Consider the following 9,496-nt stretch of genomic DNA (forward strand, 5'->3'; position numbering starts at 1 on the left):
TGGCTCCATTTCCCCAGTCCAGTCCCCTCCCCAAGAAGCAGAAATACCCTTCTCTTCAGTAGGAATGGCACCAAAGGATCCCCTCTGCCCCCTGGACAAACAAAGGTGGCAGCAAGGGGCCTCCCAGTGCTTATCCCAGCAACAGGGGTGTATCTGCTTGGTGGGGCTGGGCCTGTTTCACTCTTCTCCCCTGGTTACACACGGTACGTCTACACTCACTTTTCTTTTGGCAGCACACACTGGCTCCCTAGCATGGGTAAAAATAGCAGTGTAGATGGTGAGGCACAGCATTGGTGAGTAGAGTAAAAACATGCCTGAAGGGTGTGGGTATGTACTTGAGTAGATATTTTACACAGCCCTCTAGTTGCCCAAACCACACCTCCCCATCTACACAGCTATTTTTAGCAGTATTGTGTCTTGCTGCTTCCCCCCTGCTGGAGCTCTTTCCCAGTGCAGGAAAAGATCCTGGCAGCAGGGAAAGGCTCCAGTAGTGGGGAGGCAGAACCTTTCTCTGCTGCCTCTCCCTTCAGGAGCCTTTTCTCTCTACTGTAAAGGGCTCTGGCAACTGAAGCCTTTCCTCACTTTCTCCTCTCTGACAGAGCCTTTCACTGACACGTGTAGCTAGACATTGCAGTGTAGACATGGTGTGCTTTTCACTGCAGCATGTAGCTACTTATACACTAGACACCGCCATCTGTGATTTGTAGAGTACACATAGCCACAGAATCCTCTCTTGGGGTGTGCTGCAGAGCTCCCATGCCCTCCCTACAGTAGGTCTTGGAATTAGCATTCTGCTTAGATGTGGAAGGCACTTCACACCACTCAGAGCTAGGGACTCAGGTCTGCAGACTAAGACAGCCATCACTGCATCAGTTATGCTCAGGCTCATGCTTTCAAGGTTCTCTTTGCAACCATGGGGATAGAAACTTACTTTTTATTTTATTATAATAGATTCTGATGTAATTACATGTCTCTGAGGTCTAGGCTTAGACCTTTAATTCCTATGTCTTAATCTAAATCTGAATTGTGGTTGTGCGCACCAACATTCAGAAGAACAGACCAGGAAGGAACTGGGGGCATGTGCATGCCAGGGAACAAACTAAGTGGGATGGGAAATGTGCAAAAATTGGAAAATTAGATGGGTATGGAGGAGCAGATCAATGGGATCAGGTCAGGTGAGATCAGAAGGAATTTGAAAATACTAATAGGTAAGGCCCTACTTAATTTGCAATATTGCAGAAATTGCCGCTCCTGCAATATTAGGCTTCCACTGCAATTTTGATTTTAATTAGCTTACTTGGCACAGTCCACAATTTTGCATACATTTGAGGTTTGCAACACACACTTTCCCCCCATTCCTATAGTGGAACCCCATTTTTCTGAGCTAATAGCAGTGGGACTTTGGCTTGTATCTCCAGGTGGATGGGGCTTGGGCTGTGAACCTAGCCCATGGCAGGGCTTCCATTGTCAGCCCTGCACAGTAATGACTGTAATATAGTTGCAGCAAAATGTCTGGTTATCAAAAAAAAATTAGCAGACATAACATAATACTTGAGTGTTTATATTGTTGCAGCAAATTTTTCTTAATCAAATAGGTCTTATCTGGCTTTTCCAAATTACCTCAATTAATAAAGGTCCATTATTATTTTTCTGCAATTTTCTATGTCTTGGCCACAACCCAGCTGCAATTATTTGACAATTATCCCACAATCTAAGTAAGGCTTAGCAAAAGGCTTTGAAACCCTGGACTCAGATTTCAGCTGCAGCAGAAGTTTTCCACCCACTTTTGCCTTCTCCCCTACCTAGGATGATGGGGCCAGTTCAGACTCCAGCACAATTTAGTGCAGTTTTAGGATTGCTCTAAATGACATTCAGCTACCACAGTTCCTAAAGGTTAGCAATTTGTTGCTGTGGATCACTGGAATGCCATGCGCTCTAGCCAGGCCTTCTGTGCTCAGGGTATTGGGAGGCAGGAGTAAAGCTAGCTATGCCAGTGATAGGAAAAGTCCAACTGCCTTCAATAAGTATCACCATGTGTTTGAAATGGAGTGTGAATAGTTGTTGCAAGTGCAGTGAACCCATGGTGTTTTCCCCTGAAGGCTGCCATAGAGTGAGTTCTAGGTGGTTAATAGTCAATGCCTTCCACAGACTTATGTTTGAATACATTTATATTTAACTGCGTCAATGTGAAAAAAAGAAAAAGATTCTGAAAGATATCTGCAGTTGATTGAATATGTATATATTCATGGATGCTGACTTCTGTTACAATATAACATTCATTCTTAGAATAAGTAACTTGTGGAAGGGGAATGAAAGTCAGTGGATGGGCAATTTGAGGGGTGCAGCATGGTCACAATGTGCCTCTCAGTACACCAGGGATGGCAACTTTAGGGTGGGCACTTTCTGAGCAATGTGCCATATTGCTCAGAATGCACTCTCTGATGCTCCACACAGTCAAACAGGAAGGCAAATATGTTTTGAGGGTTTGTCCTATATCCCACAGCCATACATTTCATGCTTAGGGTATTTTCTGAAGGCTGCTGTTCCATGCACCTCAGTATTTCCAGTCATAGGTTTCATTGCCAGAAGTTAAGATGGCTGACAAGCACAATTTAAGGCAGGGCAAATTTTTGCTATCACATGTGTGCAAGTGAGAGAGGGTCTCTGTATTGCACACCATATCTCCCCCTCCTACTGCATGATCCAAACAGACATCACCAGATCCAGGCACTCACCAAAGCAAAATAATGATAAAAGAAGCAGTAGACACAGCAGTAGTAGTGGATTCAAAGCTATATTCATTCAAATAATAATCTGACAGTTACTATATGCATCATGCTAACGCTGCACGCTAGCCCTCAATTTCTCCAGAGATTACTGTAATATAGAAGATATATGCATGTAGATCACTAAACGCACCCATACATATGTCTAGCTGTACTTACTTTGACTCCTAAGAGGGATCTGCTGACTGGAAAGCAGTACAAGTAATTTAGAATTCAGTCACAGGTGTGAAACAGACCCGGATCATCCATCCAGCACCAAAAGAAGGACAGCAACCCATTGACCTCATTGTACACATTCTATAGCAAGGACTGTACTATTTACCACTTATGGGAGGATGCTGCAGGGACAGCAGCTTTTTGTTATTACAATAAAACAGACACAGCCCAGCAGCAGCTTTATACACACTACACAATCTCTGCAATCTTTCAGAGGATTAGTAAGATTAGAAGTCCCATTGTTTTGCTAATGGCTGTTTATTTAAAAAGGGGCTTTTCTTGTAAACATACAGAAATGGCCATATGTTACTCCCCACTCCTGCACTGCCTTGAAATGCTACTAGAGGCCAAGATCAAAAATCACATTTCCAACTACAAATGTTATGTAAAAAACCAAAATTCCTATTCCCTTGGACTTTGCTGTGTGGGTCTTTTCCAGCCAAGAAAAAAAGCATTTATTAATACTGATGTCAGTATGTTCTTTGAAAAATCTTTCAGCAGCTCAAAGCAACATAAAAGGGCTAGCAAGGTAACACATCATTTTAAAATTATGGTCATTTGCTTATTGAATGTCATAAGTCAGTGGCTCCCAACCTCTGGCCCATGAGCCAAAAGTGGCCCGCTGGGTCTTTCAAAGTGGCTCGCTGCTCCCCTCCCACTGTCTGCCTAAGGACTCAGACAGAGCATGTTACCAACGATTTACAAGGCCAGAGCAGGCTCCTTGTTACAGCCAAGGGGACAGGAGATCAGCGCTCTCCTCCTCCGACCGTTGCAGGGAGCATGGCAAAGTGCTCTGCCTGGGTCCCTAAGTGCTGGGGTCCCTGCTGAAGCCAGAGGGAGGGGAGCACTGATCTTCCATCCCCCTGGCTCCAGAAGGGAGCCACAGCCTAGGGACCAAGTTGGCACCCACAGGATTTGTGCAGTTTCCCTGCTGCAGCCAGGGGATGGGAGATCAGCAAGGAGGCAGCCTCCTCCCTGAATTCCTTCCATCTGGCTACAGTGGGGAGGAGGCGCTGCTAGTGGACCTACCATACTTGAGGAGGGGCAGGACTCTAAAAATCAGTGCCTTATGGTTTGGCTTGCACTTAGCAAGCCACCCACCATGACTTAGCTGCCAGGCCATGTGTGTCAGTATGTAGTGACAGTCACTTATCTACACTAGAGCTTTGTCTGTGAGTGTGTGATATACTGTGAGTAATTTGTAGGTGTAAAATAGTGAATGTAAAAATGAGCACAGTAGCATCAAAACGTTTACTTTGCATATATAGTGATTTGTAATCCTTAATGGTGTATACGTCAATACATTTTTTAAGAGCTGATAGACAGGTGGCCCTTCAGGATTGTAAAAATGATACTTATGGCCAAAAAGCTTTTTTGAGCCAAAAAGCTTGGGAACCACTGCCATAGATAGATAGACAGACAGACACACACACACAGAGGGTTTGAACCCTGAACTATCTGAACATAGCACAGGTGCCCAAATTCTTTGTTGCTTCCAAATGATGCAAAATATTTCCCTGGATATTAAAACATCATCAGCTGAAAGTAAAAGCTTTTGAGCTGGATCCAATTCTGTTGATTCTTACACTTGCTGACTCTTAAACTATGCAAAGTGGATGAAAAGTGGTAGGAAGCCTCTAGCAACCTGGAGAGTTCAGAGTATCTTCCATGTCTTACTGTAAGTCTCTATTTTCAGTTGCTTATAACTGTGCCAAATTTTAACCATTCAGGCTGAAATTTCCCATGCTTGATCTCTTCCTCAGGTGAAATGAGTTTGCAAAGTTTAGAAATGGTTCAACCATTTTTTGAGAATGAGGTTACAGAAATATGGGTATTTTTGTGAATGAAAAAATATTCTAACCATTTCTTTGAAGAGGTGCATGGGTTGGAACAGGAACTTGAAATTTAGTTGGGAGATAGTCCTAGGCTCAGAGAAGTGTCTTTTGCTATCCCAGTGAAAATCCATCCAGATTTGGCCAAGAAGCTGGCCAGACCAGAGCATCAGCAAGTGGAGCCAGCGCATGCTGGGGTCTCTGCACATCACGACTGTCTCTAGGGACCCCCTATAGCCTGTAGGCTGCTCTATGTTATACTGGAGTCTGGCTCAGCCCCCTGAGCAGGCAAAGTCTAAGGGGTATGGAAAGGTGTCTTTGCTTTATCCTATATCCTGCACCAAGTGCAGCTCAGCCACGTCTTTAATCTAACCCCATGAGTTCACAACTCTATTTCTTGCAGTGATTAGTTTTTATCTTTCTGTGCACTTCATAGCCCATAGTATTGACAAGTCTTCATACCCTCACCCTAAGAGGCAAACAAATCCCTCTACCCACTGCATTACTGAAGGTAACAGATGGTGCATGAAGTCACTTCTGAGAGAGCTAGGAACCAAGTCTCTAAATAGTCATTTCTCAGTTTAGTTACCAACAGTTTTTCTGAATGAATCCACTAAAGCTACATGTCTGGCTCTGCTGTTCTTAATCACAGCTTTAACAACACTCCCTTCCCAGAGCCAGGAACAGAACCCAGGAATCCTACTGTCCTTCTAACATAAAGCTCTGTAAGTCAGTTGCAAAATATGTGTCCTCCTGTAGTGGCTATTTCCCATACAGGATAACAGCCTATTACTTTTAACAGTTACTCCCTTAACACAAGTGGAAAAGGTGCTGCTATGGATATGAAGGTCCTGAATTCAGGCTCTACTGACAGTTTTATGTGCTGAAATGTATGTTACCATGTTTTCTGTCCAAAAAAAACAAACAAACCCCAAAACCACACACGCATGTAGGAAAATTCATACAAAACAAAACACTGTGTTAAAAGAACATTATTTATTATTAAGGTTGCAGAGTCAAGTTAGATAATGCCATGAAACCTTAGTTCTGTCCCCTTGCACATGTGCATTAAGTTACAGTCTTTAATTACATGATCACAGAGGTTTTTTTTTTCCAGAGAACTGCAGTACGTGAGAGGGATGATGCTCAGTAAATAAGGCATCTGTTCAATATCTCTTTTTATCCTCATCGTTCCATGGGTGGCTCCAGGATTTATTTACTGCCTACCATCTAAATATTAATCTGAATAAAAATATTTTATTTCCTCATTGGCTTTTCTATGGTGCTCATCACTATACTAACCAAGTGCTTCATAAAACTTAATGAACTGATCTACAGACCACCCTTGTAAGGTAAGGGGGTATTATTATTTCCATTTCACTGTTAAGCAACTGACGCACAAATTTATGTAAAAATTTACAAATATGTTCACGAACGCCCTAGCCACTGAGTGATCAACTTGAGATACCTAGTTCTTGGTTTTCAGAAATGCTGAGCACCTAGAGGATTAACTTCATCTGGAGTTGTGAATGCTCAGTACTTCTGAAAAGTCCAACCCTAGTTACCAAGCTGGGCACTCAAAAAATGATGAACACACAATTAGTGCCATCCTGAAAAAATTCTGGTTTACGGGACTTGCTTACACAGGAACTTTATGGAAGAGCCAGAGATAGGATCCAGTTCTCCTGGGTTGCAATCAAGTGCCTCAACCACAAGATCATCCTTTTTCTTCCTGCAAACCTGATTTAATCACTACCGACCTTTCTAGGCTTTGCAGTGAATGAGGCAGGGGTCCCACAGACAACAGCCTCATACATTACACAGTAAAAGGGCACAGACAACCTTAATTCTGGCATTCCCTAACCTATGAGTGCTTGGCTTTCCAACCTTGCTATTCTTTCAGTGTTTTGATGGTACCAAATAGAGTAAAAAATAATAAACTGACTTTGGACTAAAATAACTGTTGCAAAGGGGATTTCAAAGCTTCTGGTGAGATTGCAAAATGTTATAGCAAGACACCAGAATTTTCTAAAGATGAAAGTATTCAGAGATAGGACTATTGGATGTAGCCGGGAGGTGTGGCCTCCCTCAGAGATTGACAGCGAGGGAGAGCCAAACGCCCACCAGGGGGTTGGAACCCAGGAGTACACCACCTGACTGGGAGCAAGTAGGCAGGGCTAGGAGGATAAAAGCCAGGCCTGCTGGCTCAGTCAGAGCCCAGTGGCCAAGGATGCCTCTTCCTTGTTGCCTAAGCCTACGGCCGCACCCACCGCTCCACAGAGGAGAGGCTGCTGGAGCTAACCACGGAGTGGGGCCCTGAGGACCTGGAGGAGCTGCCTGAGCCAGAGGAGACTCCTGGATCTTGTGACCCGGAGGACAGGCTGCCGGAGCTGCCTACTGCCTGGGGCCCTGAGGACCTGGAGGAGCTACCTGAGCTGCCAACCCCCTGTGAGCCAGAGGGGACCCCAGGACCCTGTGACCTAGAGGAGCTGCCCTCCGCAGATGACTCCGAACAGTTCCCGGACCAGCCGTCAAGTGACGAGGCCGAGGGCTTCTGGAGCTTCCCTTGGTCAGAGTACCCCGAGGAGCCGGGGTACGGCTCAGGAAACCAGGTACTCTAGGGAGAGGGTGAGAGGAAGTAGCTCAGGGAAACCGACTACAGTCCAGCTGAGCTTGCGCTCGCTGTGAGTCAGCATGTTTCGGCCGGAGCCCCACTGACCGGACACCCCATCACTGACAGGGTCCTGGGCTGGGACGCAGTGGAGATGGGTGGGCCTGCGTCTCCCTCCCCTCTTCCTACCCTGACCTAGGGGTGATCGCCCACTGAGGGTCAGAGCCTGTTTCCTTTCCCCTCTGGGGCTAGAGACTGCCTTCCCCCATTGCCTGCCTGCCCTGCCAGAGGGCTAGACTGAGACTATTGCCTCACCCTGCTGAGGGCTGAAGGCTGTTCCCTGCTGCCTGCCCCTCCCGGTGAGGGCCTGTTTACTCATCCTGTGAGGACTGGAGACTGCCTGTGGTGACGCCCGCCCTGTCTAAGGGCCAGGGCATCTGAACTGTCTACTCGAGACTGTTCCCATTTGCCGGCCCACCCTGCCTAAGGGTCGGGGCCCTGAACTACGCTATAGCCCTATTAAAGGGCCAGAGACTAGTATCCCTAAGGGGAGGGACCTGAATCCAAGGCTCACCTCGCTAAGGGCCGGAGGCGGCCCCTTTGTTTTTGACTCCCTGCAGGGTGCAGGCACTGGGAGGTGTGGCCTCCCTCGGAAGTTGACAGCATGGGAGAGCCACCAGCGCTGCCCACTAAAGGAGATCCTTTGCATGGAAGTTTATTTACATGGGACACTTTTGATGAAACAACATTGCCACTTCTTTGGAGCATTTGTTTTCTGAGGCATACTTAGCAACTTACTCACTGAGGTGCGGCAAGCTGCAATATAATCACATCTACAATCATCTGCAACATTCTCATGATCACCATGACATGCTGTGACCCAAAGATTTACCTCCACACCATTTCCTGATTCTGAAAGATCTTCTGGCCGGACCAGATGAAGAAAGGAACCAGGTGATATCACTATCTCTATGGCTGTGTACTGAGCAATCCCAAGAAGTGAACATAAAGTGCTTGATATTCATCTCTTTCCAGATAGTTAATTCCTCCCCTTCTCCCCCCACCCCACATCTTATTCTTCTTCAATTTTCTTTTTGCACTTTGTTTAATAAGAGTCTAACCAGGAAAATGTAGCCTCACCTCTCTGTGCTTTGATCACTTTAGCAAGCTGAAAGCAATTCTCAAGCAGCCTAATTCTAGTGCCTCACCTGTCATATATTAACAAGAGTAAAGTAAAGGCTACTTAGCCTAATACATTCCAGAGCTAGTGGAATAAAGCCATGATCCAGGAGTGGCTAAATGTGTTCTGTGCTGTGCTGTGCTTGTGGTCTTCCAGCATCTGAATTGCAACCATAAGTAAAAGTTGCATTTTTCAATCTTTTGCCATTATTTTCTTTCCCCTTTTGTGGATGTTTGCCTTGTTTTGACTTTTAAAAGACTCTATTTGAAAAGAATGATGACAAGTCTCACATTGTTGATCAATTTATATATCATGGGATTTGGCGACACGTGAGGCAATATCAGGACATAGCCAGTCCCAATAGGTACATAAAGATTGCTTCAAGAAAAGAGTTGTAGGTGACTGCTGGTCATGTGGTGTGTTCCTGCAGACTAGCAAGAAATTGTCCAATTTCTGCTAATGACTCAAAATAGACTTGTTAGCTCATAATGCATGCTTAAGTGTCTGTAGAAAGTATTCTGATAGTCTGTCTGGAGCAGTATGGTTTGGAGCAGAGTGTAGGTGCTGAATTCCATTTGAAGCTAGGAACCGCTGAAATTTTTCAGAACAGAACTGAGGTCCAGTGTCACTCACCAAAAGTACTGGTAAATCAAATTGGCTAACCATGGAATGAAGATGTCCAGTGGTCTTGGTAACTGTTGTAGAAGTCATTTTGAAAATTTCTGGCCATTTCAAATGGGCATTGACTATGACCAAAAACATATAACCTTCTAAAAGTCCAGCAAAGTCTACATAATACATTTTCAAGGAGTCTGAGGCCACGATCAAAGGTGTAGACGAGCTGGACCAGGATCATGCTTACTTTGCTGAT

This window comes from Emydura macquarii, unplaced genomic scaffold (assembly GCF_026122565.2).
Source record: "Emydura macquarii macquarii isolate MOO-44397 ecotype Brisbane River unplaced genomic scaffold, CSIRO-AGI_Emac_v2 contig_2636, whole genome shotgun sequence".
Lineage (NCBI taxonomy): Eukaryota > Metazoa > Chordata > Testudines > Chelidae > Emydura > Emydura macquarii.